Here is a 25874-nt window from a genome sequence, read left to right on the forward strand (position 1 = left end):
GGTAACTTCCGAAAATTCTCACAAATTACATGTTTATTTATGATGGTGCACAATGAAATTCGGGGTGATTTATTCTTTGGCAGTAATTTTGAATCACAAACGCTGGTTTGCTGCGAAATTAGTTATACAAAAAACTTGTACCGGTAACTTACGAAACTGCAATTTTGTAAGCGTCCAAAATTCTTACATATAACGTATTTCGCACATAATTATACAATGAAATTAGAGAACGACTATTCTGAAAGAAAATAGGTCTATTGTCCTTAAAAATTTTAAAAAAGCATGAATAAGTTTAAGCCTACAACTGACGATACAGTAAGAGTACGAGTTTATCGCGGCACTCGCAAATGTTCGAAATTTCGCAACACAAATGGGGTCTGATACTATCAATTAAAAGTTATGCAGAGAAGACGCGAAGAGTAGAATTTCCGAATCTAGAATTTCACATCAGCACTCGACTGCTGCATATACGGTCGCACACAAAGAAAAATACCTAAGTCGGTTTTTACGTATAAATAAAGGTGCGAACTGCACGGACTTTTTTACTTAGCTGTTTGTGTGCCTACTTCTTCACTGACGTGCCGACGTAGAACACTGCAGCTTGGGGTCATCTCAGTCAATGCACTTTATAGCACTCGCTGCCATAATCACAAAATATTTTTCTCGAGACTCACCAATACAACGATAATCATAAAAAAGGGCAATGGTTTCAATTTCGGCGCTAGAAATATATCGCCTCCCTTCTCGCCTCTCATTGGTTGTATAAAAGTATTATTCATTGACTATTTACACGAATTGAGGTGTTGCCAACTTATGAGCACGAGGTGCCACTGGCCCTGTTCTAGACTTTAACTGAAAATTGTAGTGCTAATATTAGTAACAAGTGACTTAAGCAGAAAAATTGCAAAAAAAATTTAATTACTTCTTCACTTATTTATTTATTCATTCAAAAGCATCTTTAAACATTTGGATGCAACTGATATGTCATGTATAAAAAAATATGCAAGAGGTTTTAAAAAGTAGGTGTGATTTGTTAGGAAACATAGTTACATACACCATGGTACCTACTACATACAACTAAGGACATATAATAAAAGAACATACAATACAGATGATAAAGTCTGCACAGAATACCATGGCCGGTAGACGGACAGGCGGCTGGGCACAAGTGGGAAGAGTGGTACAGGAGTGGGTGGGTGGGGGGGGGGGGGAGGGATTCCGGGCAGGCGTTGTACATGAAATGTCGAGCGCTGGAGGGGAAGTGCCGTTTTAAATTTACATTTTTTCGTAAATATTAAACGGGGCGTCTCCAAGCCACACTTGCATGGTGACCTTTCAAGAAGATCTGTCACCTCTTGCTTGATTAGTATCTAAAAAGAATTCCGCCGACGGCGGGTGGCAGTTGACGTTAGAATAGCGTTCTGTAGAGTTCTTCCGAATTTCGTTGTTGTTCCAGGGAGGTCCAGTCTTTCTGAGAAATATGTTTAATAGCTTGCAGGAAGCATCTTGTTCTTGAGTCTTTTGTCCATCTGTGACTGATTTCTGCAGCCTGGAAACAGTGCATCACTGCCACCAGATGGATCTCTTTGTGGACCATCAGCGATGGGTTGGAAAAGCCTGTATCTCCACCTACAATGAGGAGATGGATGGTTGAGGGGTGGTAGGAGGGGAGGCAAGACTGGTTCTAAGTTGGCTAGTCCATGACCAAACATCGATATGAACACACATGCAGCTGCTGACCGTCTCTCACGGTGTAATCTTTTGGGGGTCGGTTTTAGCAGTAGTTGTGTTATTACACAGTTGTGTTATTACACAGTTCCCAGTCCATGTGATACATTATGACCCATTATTTATAAGTTCGGGTATTTTTCACAGTTTCGGTGTGTAATTAGAACAGTGAAGCATTTTCCAATAGCTGTGGCAGCCTGTATTGGCCTTCCTAACACTTCAGTGATGGATTTCTGCCCTATCCCTTCTTTCTATGTACAAGTTAAACAGCAGCTATCGCAAGGTGACCTCTCAGGGGCACTGGAATTAATGCGAAGTTTTCGAGAAATAAAGAGAGCTCCATCGTTTACAGGTCTACAGCGCTCTATCCACTTACTGGGACGAATACCCATTCTTCAGAAATACAGTCTGCAGGTGCTCCAGTTCTGTTCGCAAACTACCGGTGTCAGAGATGACGTGGGCTCGGATAATCAGTGTCTTCAAAACACTCATCGTTTGCACCAGATGGTGGCAACTAGCAGATTGCAAGTAAAGGTCTGTGTGAGTGGGCTTCCTGTAAACTGAATGACCAAGTGTGCCATCGCTCTTACGTCCCACCAAGACGTCTAAAAACGGCAGCCAACCCTCCTTCTTCAACTCTATAGTAAATTTTATGTTTTCTTATATGCAGTTCAGATGTTGTAGGAACTCTGGCAGACGATCCAAACCATGAGGCCAAACTATAGCCGGCAGTGGTAGCCGAGCGGTTCTAGGCGCTTCAGTCTGGAACCGCACGACCGCTACGGTCGCAGGTTCGAATCCTTCCTCGGCATGGATGTGTGTGATGTCCTTAGGTTAGTTAGGTTTAAGTAGTTCTAAGTTCTAGGGGACTGATGACCTCAAATGTTAAGTCCCATAGTGCTCAGAGCCATTTTAACCAAGCCAAACTACACTCCTGGAAATTGAAATAAGAACACCGTGAATTCATTGTCCCAGGAAGGGGAAACTTTATTGACACATTCCTGGGGTCAGATACATCACATGATCACACTGACAGAACCACAGGCACATAGACACAGGCAACAGAGCATGCACAATGTCGGCACTAGTACAGTGTATATCCACCTTTCGCAGCAATGCAGGCTGCTATTCTCCCATGGAGACGAACGTAGAGATGCTGGATGTAGTCCTGTGGAACGGCTTGCCATGCCATTTCCACCTGGCGCCTCAGTTGGACCAGCGTTCGTGCTGGACGTGCAGACCGCGTGAGACGACGCTTCATCCAGTCCCAAACATGCTCAATGGGGGACAGATCCGGAGATCTTGCTGGCCAGGGTAGTTGACTTACACCTTCTAGAGCACGTTGTGTGGCACGGGATACATGCGGACGTGCATTGTCCTGTTGGAACAGCAAGTTCCCTTGCCGGTCTAGGAATGGTAGAACGATGGGTTCGATGACGGTTTGGATGTACCGTGCACTATTCAGTGTCCCCTCGACGATCACCAGTGGTGTACGGCCAGTGTAGGAGATCGCTCCCCACACCATGATGCCGGGTGTTGGCCCTGTGTGCCTCGGTCGTATGCAGTCCTGATTGTGGCGCTCACCTGCACGGCGCCAAACACGCATACGACCATCATTGGCACCAAGGCAGAAGCGACTCTCATCACTGAAGACGACACGTCTCCATTTGTCCCTCCATTCACGCCTGTCGCGACACCACTGGAGGCGGGCTGCACGATGTTGGGGCGTGAGCGGAAGACGGCCTAACGGTGTGCGGGACCGTAGCCCAGCTTCATGGAGACGGTTGCGAATGGTCCTCGCCGATACCCCAGGAGCAACAGTGTCCCTAATTTGCTGGGAAGTGGCGGTGCGGTCCCCTACGGCACTGCGTAGGATCCTACGGTCTTAGCGTGCATCCGTGCGTCGCTGCGGTCCGGTCCCAGGTCGACGGGCACGTGCACCTTCCGCCGACCACTGGCGACAACATCGATGTACTGTGGAGACCTCACGCCCCACGTGTTGAGCAATTCGGCGGTACGTCCACCCGGCCTCCCGCATGCCCACTATACGCCCTCGCTCAAAGTCCGTCAACTGGACATACGGTTCACGTCCACGCTGTCGCGGCATGCTACCAGTGTTAAAGACTGCGATGGAGCTCCGTATGCCACGGCAAACTGGCTGACACTGACGGCGGCGGTGCACAAATGCTGCGCAGCTAGCGCCATTCGACGGCCAACACCGCGGTTCCTGGTGTGTCCGCTGTGCCGTGCGTGTGATCATTGCTTGTACAGCCCTCTCGCAGTGTCCGGAGCAAGTATGGTGGGTCTGACACACCGGTGTCAATGTGTTCTTTTTTCCATTTCCAGGAGTGTATAAAAGTATCATCAACGTATCGCCAAAATATTGTTGGCTTAAAAGTGGCTGAGGCGAGAGCTCGCTCCTCAAAATCTTCCATAAAAAGATTGGCCACCAGGGGAGACAAAGGACTCCCCATGGCGACACCATCTGATTGCTCATAAAACTCATCTAATATATAAAAATGAATCGCAAAATGTGTTGGTAAGCGCATAACTCAACAACGCCTCGACCAATTTGGCCAAATCTTTTTTTAAAATGTTCGTTGAAGTTCAAGGATGGTTTTTACGGCGAGAAAAATTAGAATTATTGCTGGAAAAACCCTAAAAATAGCCCTTTTCTTTTTCATATACAAATGATTTGTAACTAAAACGTAGTCAATTTGAGCTTTATTGCTATGGTATAAAGTTCATATTAAAATGAATCGCAAAATGTGTTGGTAAGCGCATAACTCAACAACGCCTCGACCAATTTGGCCAAATCCTTTTTTAAAATGTTCGTTGAAGTTCAAGGATGGTTTTTACGGCGAGAAAAATTAGAATTATTGCTGGAAAAACCCTAAAAATAGCCCTTTTCTTTTTCCTATACAAATGATTTGTAACTAAAACGTAGTCAATTTGAGCTTTATTGCTATGGTATAAAGTTCATATTAAATTACAAGCACACACTGTTGTCTAAGCAATGTAGGTGTGTTCCTAACGTCAAAGATCTGGAAACATATTCTCTAAACAACTCATTGACATTGGTAATGGCAAATTTCCTATAGACATGTTGACTGGCTGCATTAACTTTCCTCAAAGTTTTTGTCAGTTAACTCGATCAAAAGATGAACTTATTCAGAAGGTGTTTCCAGATGTTTCTCAAAATTACAGAAACCATGATTGGTTGAGCGAACGAGCTATACTGGCTGCAAAAAACATAGATGTAAATGAATTAAATTTCAAAATTCAAGAACAAATTACAGGCGAATTGAGGATATATAAATCAGTTGATTCGGCTACTAATCAAGATGATGTAGTCAACTATCCACCGGAATTTTTAAACTCGCTGGATTTGCCAGGATTGCCACCTCACAATCTTCAATTTTGAAGGTTGGATCGGTGGTTATAATGTTGCGAAATATCAACCAACCGCGTCTTTGCAACGGTACACGGTTAGCGATAAAAAAATTACTAAACAATGTGATAGAAGCAACTATACTCAAAGGAAAGTATAAAGGAGAAGATGTTCTCATACCGCGCATCCCAATGATTCCGACTGATGTGCCATTTGAGTTTAAACGACTACAGTTTCCAGTGCGGCTTGCTTTTGCTATGACTATAAACAAGTCCCAGGGGCAATCATTAAGTGTTTGTGGTATTAATCTAGAAAACACATGTTTCTCACATGGTCAATTGTATGTTGCCTGTTCCCGTGTTGGAAAACCATCAGATTTGTTTATCTATGCGCCAGGTAATCAAACAAAAAACATCGTATACCACAAAGCACTACAATGATAATAATAATAATTATGATTCACATGATTAACAATAAAGCGATTACTTACTTTTAAATCCTTATATATGTTTTATTTAATTATTTTTTATTCACAACGCCCCATCACCAGGGTGACGGTTCTGTTCAGGAGAATTTTTTTAAATACGCAGGCAAAAAAACTGCCATATTACAAATCTTTTTGACAGGACGAAGTCTGTCGGGTCAGCTAGTTGTTAAATAAAAATATGTGTTTACAGGATTTCGTGTGAATGCGGCAAATCTTATATAGGGCAAACGACGCATATTGTGCAGGGTCGCATTGTAGAACATCAGCGGCATACTCGCCTTCTCCAGCCTTGATGACTGACAGTGGGTCTATTGTTAATCGAGACGCCGGTTTTCAGTTGAATTCGGCATGGAATCCAATCGTTGAAAAACTTCGTGTCCTCCGTGGCCGGCGTAGTTCTGTGATGGAACCGCGGGAAGAAATCGAATTGATATCGATGCGGCGAGTTTTCACCACGGAGGGCACGCGGGCTCAAGTAGTGCACTCGCAACGCCAGGTGAATCCACCACGCATGTGCCTGCGGGGCTCAGCTCAGTGCGCTTTCGCCAGTCTCACCTGAAGATGGCCAGAAGACTCTGTGCCGAAATATTGTGGCAGGAAGTTACAAACATCCTGCAGTTCTCCCGAAATTTTGTGGAACAATGATAGGCAGTCCTCAGATGCATGCTTACTTATTAAACTCCTCTCTGTCCTACACCAACATCTCATCAGTTGAACACATTTGATGCAAAGCATAAATATAGTACCTTCCGCCCCAGCATTTTCCCTGCCAGTTCACAAGTGGAGCAGAGAGATTTATTTCGACTTGTGGATAAGGGAATTATCTTATGTAGAGATTATTTTGAGTATGTCGGCCACTAGTTTCGAATGATACTGGGAATTTTTTCCGTGTGAGAAAACACCACTTATATGACATGGTCAGTTTTTGAGGTGTACTGCAATTTTAGACGCTCCTTGTGTAGTGCAACTCATAAAGATGTCTAATTAGGACCGATGTTTGCAATTAATTACATAATTAGGTCCAATCTTTACTTCAGTTTCCCACCCAAAGTAAATAAGTACACTAACCTAACATTCCTTTCCTACATCTGGACAATTTGCCTGCTTAGGGGAGTGCACATGGGCTTCCGCCCAGAAGTTGAAGGATTCAAGTATCAGAAAGGGCACCCGGCATTTTCAAGTTTTCACCAATTCCTGTTGGATGGGAGGGGGGTGGGGTGGGACGTCAGCAAAGCCTTCGGACAAAGATATTCCCACCATTTTTGAAGTTTTCACCAATTTTTTAAATTTCTCACCAAAATTTGAGTTTCCCAGCAATAGGGCAGGTGGGGAAGTGGGAGGGGTTTCGGAGTCGAGAGGAATGGGGCGGGGACCCATGTGCTGGCTGGGGAAAATCCGTAACGTCATCTCGAGGTGGGGTGTAGTAAGTTGATCAATTAATTAGTTTGATATCAAATTGATACCGAGACTGGGGTGGTACCACCATCATCCACTGCTCACAGTGAGACCGTACAGCCATACAGCTGGTCTATACTAGTCCACTTCATGTGTAGAAATATGGATGTCACACTTTCGACATCAACATTAACAGTACTTTTATGACGGTCTCCATCAACAGGCTGAAACCTGCGTGATTCCTCTCTACCTTGGCTGACCCAGCTGTTCAAATCACAACACTTGTGATGACCTGCTGCCACTTGCGTAATGACCTGACGAACCACCGATTATTATAATCCATATCCGTCACTTTCGACCAGACAAAGTCACAGTGAAACTGACATGGTACTTTAGTCTGAAGCTAGTTATGTGGCCCATAGACTGCAGTCTATGCCAATCACTACCCAACTCACCTGTACCGTTTGCCTACCGCCAACTGTGGGGTTTGCCATTATGTCCTCCTGGCTTTCTCTGTCAGACGAGCTCATTCTCACCCTGCTCGCCAGCTCTTCGTGCCTCTCATTGCACTTGGCTCATTGCCACTGCCGCCACACACATGCAGTCTACCACCACTGATTCAGACTCCAGCACCTCCCACTACAGCCAGCCTGAACGCCTCCCACCATGGCTTGTGCTGCACCGTCTGTACTCGATATTCGGGCAACAGCCATCGACGAGTACAGTCAGCACTCGCTGCTCGACGACATTGACCTCACACGCACCTTCTGTGGTGCTCTGCAGCTCTGGTGAGGGGGTAGGCTGCTCTCTGCGCGAGTACCATGACAAATAGTACTGCTGACCAGTGTTCACACACGGAAGTGTAGAATATCTGTGACTACAGAGGCAGTTTGCTCTATAGTGTACTATGTGATGTATGCTGTGTATTGTGTAGAATTCTCATAAAAGCATTATATATGCATGTTGTTTCTTGTGTATTACTGGTTTGTTTACCTTCCTATACAAGGGAAACTAACTACATACTTATTTCATGTATTACTTTTAATGTACTCTATAAAATATTTTGTTATCTTTTTGTACGCTCTTAATGTGGTATTCAGTCACTGATTATCTGATATGCAATACATCATCTAAATCTCGGACACCGGCAATATACGAAATATGCCTTAACATTGCTGTCGATGGTTCAGCAATGTTTGGGTGCAAGAACCTCTGGCAGCTTCATAATAGCTGTTGTTTGCTGTGAAGCCGTATTTCTCAGAGTACAGTTATCATTAAATGACATTTGATGTTGCAGTGTTTTTAATGTGGATTCAGTCCTCATGTAATTGATGAATATGATTTCTGGTTTTGTAGTCTAAGGCAAAATAATCTGATAATTACACTGTATAATACATTACCTCACATATTAGGTAAAATTATTGCACTGGACTGTAATTAGGTTAACATGAGATGTGGAATGTTTTATTTATACATGGTGATACATGCTCTTCCATGTTGATTTGCTTCAGGATTATGAAAATAACTAATGTTCGAAATTAGATAATCGCAAGACCCGAATAAAGAATGTTTATTTTACAGCCTAAAATGGACCAAATTTTCCTTTATAAATAATGTTCAGTTCATATTTTACTGTTAACCACATTGTGAAATTTTTGTGTATATCCTATTCTTTTATTGTGTGTACCTCAATAACTTAATTTCCAGCCGGGTATGCAACTTTAAACCAGGTGTAGATGCAGGACACGAAGGTCTGTGCGCAGTGACCAGTTTTCGTCCAAAGCACTGGCGACTTCATTCGTTTGTTCGGAAGGGGAGGCCCACACTGTCCTCCACCTTTCGGCTGGTCGGCCATTACAGAATCGAGGCGCACGCCCTGCAATATTTTCAAACGATTTTACAGTAACTATTCGGTAAAAAAAATCATTTGTGCTTTCCTTGAAGTTTTATATGTCAGGTTCATTATGATGTGCCCATCATTTCATTAATGATCATAGCTGTTGTGATATTTACGTGTGAAATTCAAAAAGTTTGCAATGAAAAATAGGGGTCACTATGACTTTCCGTTTGGTGCGTATAACATGACATGTTACTGCATATGAAATTTAGCTAACACACTGAATTTTTCTTTAGACTTGGCTTGAGGTCTAGTTGTTACCAATATCGAGAAAATTGATCTGATGTAGCACACTTATTTGCGATCGCGCCGCACCAGCGATAAAGTCTGGGTGAAATATCCACAGCATTCCTCTTATTTGATAATTGATTTGAGATACCGAAATGAGATTTTGGCAAATTATAGTACACAAAGAGGAGACATTAAACGTTTATTTTGTGCCGAAGATGTGCTTTTTCGTAATATACTGACCTTACTTTTCCTCCGTTCCTTACTTAATAAACTTAATAAAGCACTTTTTCAGAATTCTTTCTCAACTGCGTCTACACAGGCTGTTAATGAGGTGAGACTGTGTAAACTCTGTTGTGTTTTAGCAAAAGAAGCGAATTTTAACATGGCAAGAAGAGCAATGTGTAGGTTGTAATCAAAATTCCCCACTCGTGAAGACTTCTCTCAAAGTTACAAATGATTAACACGTCAGGCGAAAGTAGATCGCTGCATTTTCGGCGGAATTCTTTTTAGCCGGCTTTGGAGGGCATTCGTCTCCGCGATGTGCATTTTAAATGTTGTGCCTATGCGGACGATGTAGTACTCTTGGCGATGGCGGCAGAAGATGTATGTACGGAGATCGCGAGGCTTCAGCAATACGGAGAGGTGGCCGGGAGCCGTACCAACCTGCAAAAGTCGCACTACACGGATGTGGGCAGAGGACTGCAAATGAGTACGCCAGTGCCCATTAGCAAAGTCCCGGCGATTAAGTGTTTGGGAGTGATCTTCCATGGGAACGTGCAGCGTACAGCAGCATACACGTATCGCAGACAACTTAATGTGATCCGCACGCAAGTTCGTCTCCATAACATTCGAACACTTGTCTTGATCACGCGGGTACATTTTGTCAACGTCTACCTCGCTGCGAAACTTAAAACATTCTCCCGATGGCCGCTACGGTCGCTGCCAAGTTCCAGGCGGCCTTCGGTCACTTCGTCAGCGAGGGTAGGGTGTTCGAGAACCGTTACGAGACGCTAACGTTGCCCACACACGCAGGCGGCATTGGAATGATAAACGTGCTCAACAGGGCGCGCGCTCCCTTCCTGCGGACAATGCATCGCCTACGTACTTCGGACAGGGACAGCCGCCCTGGTACACTTATTCAGGAGGTGGTGTCTCAATCCCTCTGTCCGCCGGTTCCTGTTGGACATATCACCCTAGCCAACACTGTGCCTCATTCGCACCCATCTGGTAGACACGAGTTATCTGTTGGATGTCTTGCCGACCACGCGGGATCCTAGCACCAAGGACTTCTACCGCTACTTTCAACGGACGCTGCCTGCTAATGTGGTTGAACGTCGACATCCGGCGGTTGGCTGGAGACGGGTATGGAGTGACGTATACTCCTCTTTCCTTCCCACCACGGTCAGGGCGCTGTAGTATGTGATAACGACAGAAAAATTCCCCACCCGACAACGTTTACACCTGATCCATCTTGCCGAGGATCCTCTCTGCCCCAGATTCGTCGCTGTCGACACCGACTTGCATCGTTTCATTTGTGGTACGGCTACCGACTGCTGGCTCCTCACACGGCGCACGTTGGCATTGTTGCTGCGACGGACGCCTCACTCCGTGCAGCCCACCATCCTGACGTCACTTACTTCCCTGCTACTCGTCATAACGCCACGGTGTGGGTTTAGGGTACGGCATTGTCATACTTTTTTTAATGAGAGCGTTGCAGGGTTGTTAGATTTCAGGCATTATTTAACGATTAACTACACGATTTTATGGCGCAATGTGTCGTATAGTACGCCCTTTGTGAATTACTTGGGGTCGTTGTTTACGCGTCCTCCAGACCATTGGGGTGCACCAAGTGTGAGAAGAGACTGAGAGATTCCACATGATGGACTGATGAGAGACATCAACGGTAATTATAGCGTGTTTCACCCTCGCTGAACGAGACGACGACCAGGACATCCTGCCGTCTGGGTGCTGTGGACACCCCCCGAGAAAAAGAAACATAGAACAAAAAGAATTACAAATAAATACATATGAACAATATGAGCAACAAATAAAATATAATAAAGTATTGTATCCTTTCCCTTATCTTTTTCTTTTTTCTTAATAAAATATTCAGAGGCATATTTAATTTTTGTTCGTGAGCGGAGCCTGAAGTGGTGGCGCACGACCGTCCTAGTCAGCTTTAGGATGAAAGTGGGGGTGGCACTAACTTTGTTTTTGTTTTGAGGTTCGATATATATATATATATATATATATATATATATATATGTGTGTGTGTGTGTGTGTGTGTGTGTGTGTGTGTGTGTGTCGGACCGAGACTCGAACTCGGGACCTTTGTCTTTCGCGGGCAAGTGCTCTACCAAACCTTTTCCCTTTTTTCGATTTTTTAAACATTCATTTTTTCGTTTTTTTCCTTTTTATTATATATATATATATATATATATATATATATATATATGCCTCGTGTAAGGAGGAGAAATGCGTACCATCCCGGAGTCAACAGATGGGGACGTTTGCAAGATAACAACCATCTCCACGAAAAGTTCGACGATGTTTGCAGCAGCACGGACTATCAGCTCGGAGACCGTGGCTGTGGTTACCCTTGACGCTGCATCACAGACAGGAGTGCCTACGATGGTGTACTCAACGACGACCCTTGGTGCACGAATGGCTAAATGTCATTTTTCGGGATCAATCCAGGTTCTGTTTACAGCATCATGATGGTCGCATCTGTGTTTGGTGACATCGCGGTGTACGCACGTTGGATGGGTGTATTTGTCATCGCCATACTGGCGTATCACCTGGCATGATGGTATGGGGTGCCATTGGTTACACGTCTCGGTCACCTCTTGTTCGCATTGACGGCTCTTTGAACAGTGGACATTACATTTCAGATGTGTTACGACCCGTGGCTCTACCCTTCATTCGATCCCTGCGAAACCCTACATTTCAGCAGGATAATGCACGACCGCATGTTGCAGGTCCTGTACGGGCCTTTCTGGATACAGAAAATGTTCGACTGCTGCCCTGGCGAGCATATTCTCCAGTCCTCTCACCAATTGAAAACGTCTGATCAGTGGTGACCGAGCAACTGATTCGTCACAATGCGCCAGTCACTACTCTCGATGAACTGTGGTATCGTGTTGAAGCTGCATGGGCAGCTGTACCTGTACACGCCATCCAAGCTCTGTTTGACTCAATGCCCTGGCGTATCTAGGCCGTTATTACGGCCAGAGGTGGTTGTTCTGGGTATTGATTTCTCAGGATCGATGCACCCAAATTGCTTGAAAATGTAATCACATGTCAGTTCTGGTATAATATATTTGTCGAATGAATACCCGTTTATCACCTGCATTTCTTCTTGGTGTAGCAATTTTAATGGCCAGTAGTGTACAAGAAAGCAGTCCTGAACACGATTGAACACAGGCCAAAAGATTATTACTGACAATGACCATCTAGATTCTGAATTTCAGCATTTGAAGCCGTGTTTAGAGAAAACTGTTACAGGAAGGGAGAGATTGCAAACGTTTTCAGGTGTCACCAACAAAAGATGCCTCATGAATCCGTGGAAGAGGCCAAGCTGGCTGTATTCCTTCTGTATTGTTGAGCAACTACTAGGAAGACGGGACACGTGCTTTAGAGAAATGGACTGAGACCAGTGTTCTGGCTCACAACATAAGAAACATGTTATGCACTGTTAAAGACAACAGGGGTCTTCGAGTTCCTAGCTTGTATGGTGTCCCCTGTGAATGTAGTAAAATTTACACAGGTCAAACTTTTCGGGCTGTCGCTTTGCATTAAACAAAGGGAGCTCGAGGCGTCGTCCATGGGTGGACACTGCCCAGAAAACGGGCATAAAATATACAGTTTTGAAAAGACGAGGCTCATCATCATATTGGGATTCTGTTACAAAAGAAGCAGTTGACATTCGAATGAACAGCAATAATTTTAACAGAGGTCAGGGGTACATACTTCGCGCCATCTGACGTCACTCGGTCCTGTGTTGGTACAGAGCTCTTCGGAACTGCCCAACTTGCTTCCGTACATGCATCACTGTGACCCTTTCTGGAAGATTCCAGCAGTGGCGAAGCTCTTCAGAGACGTGTAGGCTTAGTCTACAAAAATTTTTGAAGAAAACTTACTATTGAAGATATTCTAATAGCATACTGAACATTGCAGAAATTTATTTTTATATTAATACAGTTTCATGTGATCTCCCCATGAGTTTAGAGTTCGCTGCATCACGCGTGTTATCCAATTTAACACTTCGCTGGAGGCTTCTACAAATAGTCTCTTGTTTGCTCGTGGCAGTCGGTGGGCTGGCAGGTAGTCACATGCTTTGTAGGACCGTGGCTTTGAGGCTTGCCTCAGTTGTCAAATTGTGTGTTATTTCGCAAGCTGTTCAGTCATGATTTAATACAACTTGTTTTAGCAGCATAATTCCTGGGTGCATGTGATTAACTGATTATATTATGGTTTGTGCAGAGGGAACATTGTGTGTTTATTTCCTGAATTAGATGAAAACCCATTTTCAAGCTGGACTTATGAAACAAAGTGCGCTTATAAAGTTAAGCGATTCATACCACACTGAGACTATAAAATAGTTGCTGGGGAACAAAACAGGAACCTTCAATTTTCTTGGTATAAAAAGTATCGTTGGCTGGAACAAATACATTGTATCGATACACATGTATTATGTTTGGCGTGTCTGAGATTGTAAAAGAATTGACGTTATCTTCTTTTGGAGTATGTGTGACTAAAAGTTTTAACAACAAAGCTGAGAAACATCAGAATTCAAGAATGCACTTTCAGGATCATCTGCGTTTTCAATTGTTGGGTCGTCGACAAATGTAACATACAGTTTCTGAACGAGCCAAACTTCTAGCCATAAATCATAATGTGACAGTGAAACATATTAGTTTCATATTAGAGGGACTAATTGATGTTGTTTGTTCCTTGTGCAAGCAAGAGCTTGCACTCAGAGGACGCTTCGAAGATGAAAGTTCCGACAAAAAAGTGAATTACCTTTATTTACTGGAACTTTTGTCTATACAGGAACAGTTTATTCGTGATCGCTTGCAGAGCACTTCTGGGTTCAAAGGAACATCAAGCACAATTCAAAACGATTTAACTAAACGAGTTACGGATGTCGTTAATCATCGTCGTCGTGTGAGTTTGTTGTCGCACAAGCAGATGAAAATCTGGATGTTTCTTGTAAGTTGTAAATGAGTATTATTTTCAGGCTTTGTACACAAGACGGTCCCATAGAAAGATTTATTGCTTTTCGCAATGTTTGTAATGACAAAACTGCTCAGGGTTCATCAGAAATGGTACTCAGTGCACTTGATTATTGGGGAGTTGCTGACAGAATAGTGAGCCAGATATATGATCGAGCCTCAGTAATGGCAAACTTAACACTATTTGCCTCATTTAAGTACTAAAAAATTGTAACATTCCCTATATTCGGATTACTGTTTTGTTATTGTATTAACTTTTTAATTATCCACGTATTTGTACCCTCAACTAATTGTTTTTGTAATTGTATTAAATTTGTATTAATTTTTTGTACTTGTAACTGTACCATTTAATTTATTTTAGTTACTGCTAATTCTATTTTTCATTTGCTCAGTTTATTTTCTCCCATTTTGAAATAGTACCATTGCAATTATTAGTCTCTCCTTTAGTTTATTAGTCACCCATCTCCTCGGTTTACATTGTTTGTAACAAAAATCACTATCAGTGTCATTTTAGTAAATTTCAATTTAATTGTAGCTTCCTAAGATAACCTCTTATTTATTAAGCTTACTTCTCTCTGCTGGCAGTATCGGCCTTTTAAATCATTCCTCTTTTTTTTCTTTTCCACCCTAAAATGTTTAAAATACACTAATTACATTTCATCCCCTACAACAGAGGATACACAGTCACACACAGCTGTCACTGTTTCGGTTATATTCTCCTCGCACTGAATACCACTACTCCGTTTTCTATACCCCTGCAACCTCAGGAAATCTCATGCGATCACCTTTCTTTCTGCACTCGCAGAGTCGCAAGCAGGGAGCGCAAAATCTCGGACACCCCTGTGGAATGTCACTTCGCACAAGCAGCGACCAGTGCCCCTCGCGGCAGGTAGAGCCTAACAAAGGGACAAACAAGCCCGCCACCCTACTCCAGAGTCCAGGCTGCTTAGCGGAACGCGTCAGAGCTGTTAGCAGTGCACTGCAACATCCAGTCTTTATCTGCACACTACGAAGAACTTAGCGCCCTCTTCAACCAACTTAACTACCAAGTAATCCTCTTACGCGAAACGTGGTTAAAACCACACATATCCTCTGCATCTGTTCATCTCCCAGGGTACACCTTTCTTAGGGCAGACAGATCAAAAAAGCGAGGTGGGGTTGTCGGTGCATATATACAAACAGATCTCAAACCGAAAGTCTTATGGACGTCAGACCCTGCTGAAGAAAAAGAGAATGAATTCATGTTCACTGAAATAAATATACAAAGTCAGAAATGCTTGACTGGTGTCGTCTACAAGCTGCCAAAAATAATCTCAATGACTTCCATTCAGTCGAAATTACATTCAATTCAGTGACAATGCGAACATGTCATCGTAATGGGAGACAACATAGACCTGCTGAGAGACACTTCCTCTGCAATAAACCTAAGAAGATTGTTTAGTTGCAATAACATGAATATTCTTCCATTACAATCTACAAACCACACAGAGCACAGTCATACTCTTATAGACGTAATCGCAGCGAAAAAGACTGACAATGTAAGAGATATTGGTCAAACCTCGGCCCCAGGCCTCTCAGCACATGATGTAATATTCCTGGCCTACTCTGTGCAGCCCCCAAAAATCAAATCGCCCGATTGAATTGGATAGAGTAGCATGGAGAGCTGCATCAAACCAGTCTCAAGACTGAAGATCACAACAACAACAACATAACTTGTAGCAACATGAAACGTATCGATCTTGACGCTCTAACGGCCGATACTCAGTAATCTCATGGCATCAAATAATCAGAGAACCTACAAACGATGGCAAATCTATCAACTTGGTGATAAACTCACTGCCCTCTTGTACGCATAATCCGTGGTTGACAACTGAATTACATCAAATGATGTATAATAGGGATGCTGCCCACAGGCGTTTCAAGGAAGATCCGAAACGCGAACGTTTCGAAGAATATAGAAAGCTACGGAACAGAGTGAAACAATGTATTCGCAATGCCAAAATCAGGCACGCTCGCTCCCTTGTATGCAGCGATCTGATGCCCACGACTGTGTGGAAGAATCTCCAGAGCCTGGGGTTCGGAAAGGCAAAATCGGAAACTGCTTTTCAGGTCTCAGCTAACGAATTAAGTGAATTCTCCGCAGCAACTCTGAACATACGACTTATAATTACCATCCACAAGAATCACCTAACTTGAATACTAACCATGATACCTTCCATCTAAAACACGTAACAATAGATACAGCAAGAGAAGCAATAATGAGAATCTCTTCTGATGCGATAGGTAATGACAATATCAGTATAACCATTATTAAGAATATTGCCGATATCTTAGTACCTGTCTCAATTGACATCTTTAATTTTTCCCTCGTGAACGGAATATACCCCACTTCATGGAAAAGAAACATAACCCGACCCATCCCTAAGATCGAGAACCCGCAACTGCCTAGTGAAAACAGACCAATTAGCAAACTGCCTGCTGTTTCCAAGGCCTGTGTTTCGACCTGCTGTGGTTGGCCAGCCTCCAGTCGCCCTAGTATTCTACTCTCATAACGTCATCAACGTGTGTTCTTTGAGCCATTTTCAACACACAGTCACTATTAGCACGTCTGAAAACGTCTGTCCACTTACTCGCTGCACCGTACTCTGACATGCACCAAACACACCTCTGCGTATGTGGACTGCTGCCTGCGCCACCGTGCGACGACCGCAGGTCAGATGCACCGCATGGTCATACCCCGAGGTGATTTAAACCCGCAAACCCCCCACCAGAGCGTTGTTTCACCATGTATCAGCATTACCCTTAATTTATGAGCATGAGTGTATCTACAATAGTCAACTGCTTTACTCTGCTCTTCCACGAAGACACCGTTTCCTCAAATTTGCAACGAATATTTATAACCTTACCGCAGCTAATAATATCGCCCAGTTTCGTAATTACATTGCAATGACAGTAATTAACGCTTTAATTTACCTCCATTAAAATCCATTTGAAATTATACAACCTTTTAAAAAGGAAATATTGAAGAGTGTAATTCGCATTTTAAGTAGCATGACAGCCATTTCATAAACAAAATAAAATTATTTATGACTTAATTGATAATACTTTAGATCATTATTTAAAAGTTTGTATAATATTTAAAACAATTAAGAAAACAAAATAATATCGGGCTTGCTAGCAGGATCGAACGCAGGTCGTCCATATGACATACGAGCAGATTGCCGACCTTCTTTTTTTATTATTTCAATCTCATTTTGTTCATTTACGTCCGTTGCGGACGTCCCATGACACCCGTTGAAGTTAGTTGTTGATCCATTCACTCAGTTTTTTTTTATTGCAAAGTGCTGCTGACCGCCGGCCGGTGTGGCCGTGCGGTTAAAGGCGCTTCAGTCTAGAACCGCGTGACCGCTACGGTCGCAGGTTCGAATCCTGCCTTAGGCATGGATGTGTATGATGTCCTTAGGTTAGTTAGGTTTAATTAGTTCTAAGTTCTATGGGACTGATGACCTCAGAAGTTAAGTCGCATAGTGCTCAGAGCCATTTGAACCATTTTGCTGCTGACCCTCAGACTGAACACGCTGATCTACCGTGCCGGCTACCGACCGATCTGTTCGACTTGTCTAGTGGAGTGTTACTGCTGACCGTACGTGTGATGCGTATGAGCTGCGCTTAAAACTTTTGAGCCGCTTTTCTCTGACTTTTCTGGATAGTGCGCGTTAAGGCCTGCGAAGTCTCATCCCGAACTGAATTTCTGAGACCGGAAGGTCCCCCTTATCAGTACGCATCCAGCGTTGGTAACGTCTTGTCTCTGTTTCTTCTAGTTTGCTTTTGTGACGTGTTAAAATGTGCGCTGGAATAGAAAATCACGCTATTTGTCAGGTGCCTTCTGTGATTAGATTTTTGTTGGAAAAAAAGTGCAAATCAATTGAAATTTATAGCGACCATTCTGATGTGTGCGGAAAAGGAATAATGAGTGAAAACCGAGTAAGACAATGGTGTACTGATTTTAAAAATGGGCATTACATTGTTTATGATGGGAACTGCAGCGGTAGGCCTAGCCTTGTGACTCTCAAACGGGTGACGAAAATCAAGGACAAAATTTGTGAAAATCATCGTTGCACGATTATGGAACTTTCATAATATTTTTCCCAAATTTCACGGAGTTCGGTGTACGAAATTTGTGGCGGAGAACCTTGGTCACCACAAATTTTGTGCAAGGTGGGTTCCCAAAATCCTAACTGAAGACCACAGAAAAAGAGACTGGCTGCAGTGCTGACATCCCTCGTTCGTTACGAGAAAAATGGTAACAAAGTTATCCATCGTATCATAACCGGGAACGAGACTGGCGTGAAAAAAAAAGGCAGCCATTCCTCCAAGAAACCAAGAAAGTGTTTGCAAACATTGTCAACAAGAAAGATGGTGGCTACTGTGTTTTGGTACTCTAAGGGAGTGATGATCGTTGATTTCCTCGAATGTTACGCAACAGTTAACTCGGAGAGAAACTGTCAAACACTGACAAAGTTAAGGCGAACGATACAAAACAAGCTTCGAGAAAAACTTAGCACAAAAGTTGTGTTTTTTCAGGACAACACACGTTCACACACAGTCAAATGTACTGGAGATATTTGATCACCCACCATACAGCCCGGATCTGGCACCAAGTGACTACCTCCTCTTCCCAGCAGTTAAAACATGGCTTGCTACACAATGCTTTGATACTGATGCCAAATTGTATGCCGGTATAAACCAGTGTTTGCAATCGCAGGCGGCAGATCTCTACAGAGATGGTACTGAAGAACTTGTGCCACAGTATGAAAAGTGCCTCAGTTTGAGTGGCGATTGTATAGAAAAATAAGTTAAGAGTGTGCCATTAAAATGAATGCAATAAAATTTGGTTTTTCCATGTTGTTAATTTTTGATTTCAAAAAGTCTTTTATTTTTTGGATACCCCTCGTATTTATGTCAACTATGGGTTAACTGTTTTTGCATTTACGGCATAAAAAGTCCAGAAATTCCATGGTGTACATGTATCATGAAAGTGAAGCCAAAAAGCAGTGCTTGAGGTCTGTTCATTTCTGTTCCACTATATTGAAAACAATACATCGAAGAATGTTAGAGATGTACACACTTTCTCAGACAGAGCATCCGGTCAAAATAGAAATAATACCATGGTAAGGATGTGCAGTGCATTGACAGGCACTGAAAAATTTTTAAAATAATTCACAAAATTTTCCTGAAAGGATCAATTGTTTCTCCCTTGTGGTTGCATGTTTGGAAGACTGAAGAGAAAAATATGCAAAAGTAACCTAATTCACAATCCCAAAGAGTATGTCGAAATCACAGCAAACATAATTATTGTACAAACTGAAAACGTAATGTATGAGGGTCACTCCAAAAGAAATACACACTATTTTTTAAAAAATCCACCTTTTATTCTACATGACTGAAAGTTTTACAGTGTGTAGATACATCCTTTAGGAACAATATTTTCATTTCTCTACATAATTTCCATCCCTCACAACTGCCCTACGCCATCTTGGAACCAGCACCTGTATACCCGCACGGTAAAATTCTGGACCAACCTGTTGAAGCCACTGTTTGGCAGCGTGCACAAGCGAGTCATCATCTTCAAACCTTGTTCTATGAAGAGAGTCTTTCAGTTTCCCAAAGAGATGATAGTCACATGGAGCCAGGTCAGGACTGTAAGGTGGGTGTTTCAGTGTCGTCCAGCCGAGTTTTGTGATCACTTCCATGGTTTTTTGACTTACATTTGGCCGTGCATTGTCGTGCAACAGCAAAACATCTTGCTTTTGCTCATGTGGTCGAACATGATTCAGTCGCACTTGAAGTTTCTTTAGTGTTGTCACATATGAATCAGAATTTTTGGTAGTTCCACTTGGCAAGAGTCCTTCGGAATTGAAAAACACTGTGGCTATAACTTTTCCAGCAGAAGGTGTGGTTTTGAATTTTTTTCCTTGGGTGAATTTGCATGATGTCACTCCATTGATTGCCTCTTCGTCTCTGATGAAAATTGATGGAACCATGTTTCATCACCTGCCACAATTCTTCCAAGAAATTCATCCCCACCATTCTCGTACTGTTCCAAAAGTTCGCTGCATACCGTTTTTCTTGTTTCTTTGTGAGCCACCGTCTACATCCTAGGAACCCACCTGGCACAAACCTTTTCAAACGCCAACACTTTCAGTACCGCTATTCTGCAAATGCTTCCTTACCCTATGCCAACGTAGCGTGACAATTTGTTCACTGTGATGCGTCTGTCAGAAGTCACCAATTCGTTAACTCTCTGCACATTGGAGTGTGTGCAGTACGAGGCCTGCCGCTGTGAGGACAATCCTCAATATTGCCGTGCCCGCTTTCATCACGTAACCTGCTCGCCCATCGACTAACTGTACTGCAATCGACAGCAGCATCTCCATACACCCTTTTCAACCTCTTGTGGATGTTTCCCACTGTCTCGTTTTCACAGCACAGGAATTGTATGACAGCACGTTGCTTCTGACGAACGTCAAGTGTAGCAGCCATCTTGAAGACATGCTGCGACAGCGCCACTCACGGGAACAGGTTGAACTAAGTTTCAAAACAAGTGGGAAGGATGTATCTACACACTGTAAAACTTTCACACATGCAGAATGAAAACTGTATTTTCCCAAAAATAGTGTGCATTTCTTTTGGAGTGACCCTTGAATTTGACACATAGTGGCCTTGACATTAGAAAAAGGTAGTCTAAGGAAACAGCACATCTCAAGCTGCCTCACCAAGGAAAATAAAATTATTCTGTGCCAATGTTCAAATAATTTCGTTATATATCAATGAAACCTGGAGTCGTGGCTGCTTACCCTTTCTTGAACAGCTGTGTCAGTTACTCATTTAATGTTGCAAAAACTAAACTTGCTTCGTTTAGAACTGAGTTGGAAAGGCTGTGCAGTGGAAGAAAGGTTAGAATCAATAAAGGGAAAATCGAAAATATTCAGAAACTGACTAATTACAGCCACAGAGAAGACACTGAGCTTTTTTGTGAGGAGATATTGAAATGTCTGACCACACCTGATGACTCATTGTGGTATGAACTATTCAGAACCTTGAATACTGTGGATTAGTTGTTTTTATTTTCTGTTGAAAGTAATTTTCCATTAGTTAATCAATACATTTTAGTTTTAGACCAGAAATGTGTAATTTTGATTGTGTTATTCACACAAAAAGAACTAAAGTCGTTTGATGGGAAACTGTGTTACAAATTTTCATATTTTTTGATCAGATACTTTTTAGAACATATGAAAATTGGCCCATTTACAATGGATATTATGAGAGTGGAACATATCTGGAAAATTTGAATACATTCTGTTCAATAGTTTATCAATAAGTCTTGTGCCCTTCCTGAAAAGTAGGAAAAAGTAACACAGTTCCTTTCTGCACAGATCAATTCATTTGTACATATTATTAATCTACATGCACTTCTTCAACACAAAACTGCACATAATATTGATATGTGCAATACTCAAATCAAGAAGACCATCTGTTTGTCAAGGGATATGAGATCAGAAAAAAACTGTGACCTCATGTATTGAAAGCTGTAACAAGAAATTTCACAGTCAAGTAAGTGTTAGTGAGCTTGACTTCAAGTCCCTTAAGATGTTGTTTTATGATATCTTGTATAATATGATAGTGCAAATGTACATGCTTTTGGGGGATCATCAAATATTCAATTTATAGAGTTGCTTGATAAGAATAAGTTTGGAAATTATAAATCAAATTTCCCAACAATGAAGCTGAATGGCTTTCTCACAATTTACCCATTCTTCAACAAAGAACAACTGGAAAATTAGTTAGGAAATATTTATATAGACAAACATAAATATTTATCAACCGCACTACTTAAATACATGATGGACAATTATTTTCAGAATATTTACAACGAAGTAACCATGTCTATTAATTGATTCTTACATCCCCTGTCACTACACCTTCTTCTGAAGGAAGTATGAGCACCCTTAAAAAATTAAAAAATACCTTCAGAATTCGATGAAAAATGATTGGTTACATTCTCTCTGCACAACTGCTGCAGAAAAAACCCTGATTAAACAACTTACAAGAGACCAGAAATTTAAAGATAACGAGACTGATAACTTTATCACCAAGAAGAATCGATGCATGGATATCCTGTATAAAAAGATATTTGGTAAGCCAACCCACAGTTATTCCACTAGCTTCACCATTGGGTTCCAAACGCTGCAACATTAGAATCAGGATTCTGACAACCTGTTCTGAAAGAAATGAAAATAACAGAAGAGGCTCACAAAATGTATAAGAATAAGATCAGGTTCTTTCATCAAAATATTAGAGGACTGAGCTATAAGATAGAAGAGATTCTTGTTGCAGCTCTTAAAAGACAGGCATCTTTCGCATGCCAGAGAACCACATTACACTATAGCAGCTTTCTCATGCAGAACTTATGTGGCAAATGGTCGAGATGTTACATATATTAAGACAGAACACCAGTTCACAACAGGAGACAAATAGATATTGTAGGGATCAGACATATAAATGTCTGCTGCGAATTAATACTGAAAAATAGTTCACTTTTAATTGTAACTGTATTAGGTTCTGACTGAAAAATTTTGAACTGTTTATGGGGAAGCTGTATTCTTTACCATGCTATCAGCCAGGTAGCAGCAAGCAGATAATAGTCTGTGGTGACATCAGTATAGACTTTCAAAAGGATTCCGATAGGAAAAATGATCTGGAAACCTTATTTGATGCCTACACTTTGATCTCAGTAATTAACTTTCCAACACACATGGATAATGACAGTGAGACCCTAATTGATATTGTTTTCTTTTGGGAAGCTGAAAGTAAGAAAATAACTGTTTGCCCAGTAAAAATGCTCTCCTGATCATGATGCCCCCCATGAACCATGGACCTTGTCGTTGGTGGGGAGGCTTGCATGCATCAGCGATACAGATCGCCGTACCGTAGATGCAACCACAACGGAGGGGTATCTGTTGAGAGGCCAGACAAACATGTGGTTCCTGAAGAGGGGCAGCAGCCTTTTCAGTAGTTGCAAGGGCAACAGTCTGGATGATTGACTGATCTGGCCTTGTAACACTAACCAAAACGGCCTTGCTGTGCTGGTACTGTGAATTGCTGAAAGCAAGGGGAAACTACGGCCATAATTTTTCCCGAGGGCTTGCAGCTTTACTGTGTGGTTAAATTATCATGGCGTCCTCTTGGGTAAAATATTCTGCAGCTAAAATAGTCCCCCATTCGGATCTCCAGGTGGGGACTACTATAGAGGATGTCATTATCAGGAGAAAGAAAACTGGCGTTCTACGGATCGGAGCGTGGAATGTCAGATCCCTTAATCGGGCAGGTAGGTTAGAAAATTTAAAAATTGAAATGGATAGGTTAAAGTTAGATATAGTGGGAATTAGTGAAGTTCGGTGGAAGGAGGAACAATACTTCTGGTCAGGTGACTACAGGGTTATAAACACAAAATCAAATAGGGGTAATGCAGGAGTAGGTTTAATAATGAATAAAAAAAATAGGAGTGCGGGTAAGCTACTACAAACAGCATAGTGGATGCATTATTGTGGCCAAGATAGATATGAAGCCCACACCTACTACAGTAGTACAAGTTTATATGTCAACTAGCTCTGCAGATGATGAAGAAATTGAAGAAATGTATGATGAAATAAAAGAAATTATTCAGATTATGAAGGGAGACGAAAATTTAATAGTCTTGGGTGACTGGAATTCGGTAGTAGGAAAAGGGAGAGAAGGAAACGTAGTAGGTGAATATGGATTGGGGTTAAAAAATGAAAGAGGAAGCCGCATGATAGAGTAATGCACAGAGCACAACTTAATCATAGCTAATACTTGGTTCAAGAACCATAAAAGAAGGTTGTACACATGGAAGATGCCTGGAGATACTGACAGGTTTCAGATAGGTTATATAATGGTAAGACAGAGATTTAGGAACCAGGTTTTAAATTGTAAGACATTTCCAGGGGCAGATGTGGATTCTGACTACAATCTATTGGTTATGAGCTGTAGATTAAAACTGAAGAAACTGCAAAAAGGTGGGAATTTAAGGAGATGGGACCTGGATAAACTGACTAATCCAGAGGTTGTACAGAGTTTCAGGGAGAGCATAAGGGAAAAATTGTCACAAATGGGGGAAAGAAATACAGTAGAAGAAGAATGGGTAGCTCTGATGGATGAAGTAGTGAAGGCAGCAGAGGATCAAGTAAGTAAAAAGACGAGGGCTAGTAGAAATCCTTGGGTAACAGAAGAAATATTGAATTTAATTGATGAAAGGAGAAAACGTAAAAATGCAGTAAATGAAGCAGGCAAAAAGGAATATATACGTCTCAAAAATGAGATCGACAGGAATTGCAAAATGGCTAAGCAGGCATGGCTAGAGGACAAATGTAAGGAAGTAGAGGCTTATCTCACTAGGGGCAAGATAGATACAGCCTACAGGAAAATTAAAGAGACCTTTGGAGAAAAGAGAACCACTTGTATGAATTTCAAAAGCTCAGATGGAAACCCAGTTCTAAGAAAAGTCGGTAAAGCAGAAAGGTGGAAGGAGTACATAGAGGGTCTATACCAGGGCGATGTACTTGAGGACAATATTATGGAAATGGAAGAGGATGTAGATGAAGATGAAATGGGAGATATAATACTGTGTGAAGAGTTTGACAGAGCACTGAAAGACCTGAGTCGAAACAAGGCCCTGGGAGTAGACAACATTCCATTAGAACTACTGATGGCCTTGGGAGAGCCAGTCCTAACGAAACTCTACCATCTGGTGAGAAAGATGTATGAAACAGGCGAAATACCCTCAGACTTCAAGAAGAATATAATAATTCCAATCCCAAAGAAAGCAGGTGTTGACAAATGTGAAAATTACCGAACTATCAGTTTAATAAGTCACGGCTGCAAAATGCTAACTCGGATTCTTTACAGATGAATGGAAAAACTGGTAGAAGCCGAGTTCGGGGAAGATCAGTTTGGATTCCATAGAAATGTTGGAACACGTGAGGCAATACTGACCCTATGACCTATCTTAGAAGCTAGGTTAAGGAAAGGAAAACCTAAGTTTATGGCATTTGTAGACTTAGAGAAAGCTTTTGACAATGTTGACTGGAATACGCTCTTTCAAATTCTGAAGGTGGCAGGGGTAAAATACTGGGAGCGAAACGCTATTTACAATTTGTACAGAAACCAGATGGCAGTTATAAGAGTCGAGTGACATGAAAGGGAAGCAGTGGTTGGGAAGGGAGTGAGACAGGGTTGTAGCCTCTCCCCGATGTCATTCAATCTGTATATTGAGCAAGCAGTAAAGGGAACAAAAGAAAAATTTAGAGTAGATATTAAAATCCATGGAGAAGAAATAAAAACTTTGAGGTTCGCCGATGACATTGTAATTCTCTCAGAGACAATAAAGGACTTGGAAGAGCAGTTGAAGGGAATGGATAGTGTCTTGAAAGG

The sequence above is a fragment of the Schistocerca nitens genome, chromosome 5, assembly GCF_023898315.1.
Source record: "Schistocerca nitens isolate TAMUIC-IGC-003100 chromosome 5, iqSchNite1.1, whole genome shotgun sequence".
Taxonomy (NCBI): domain Eukaryota; kingdom Metazoa; phylum Arthropoda; class Insecta; order Orthoptera; family Acrididae; genus Schistocerca; species Schistocerca nitens.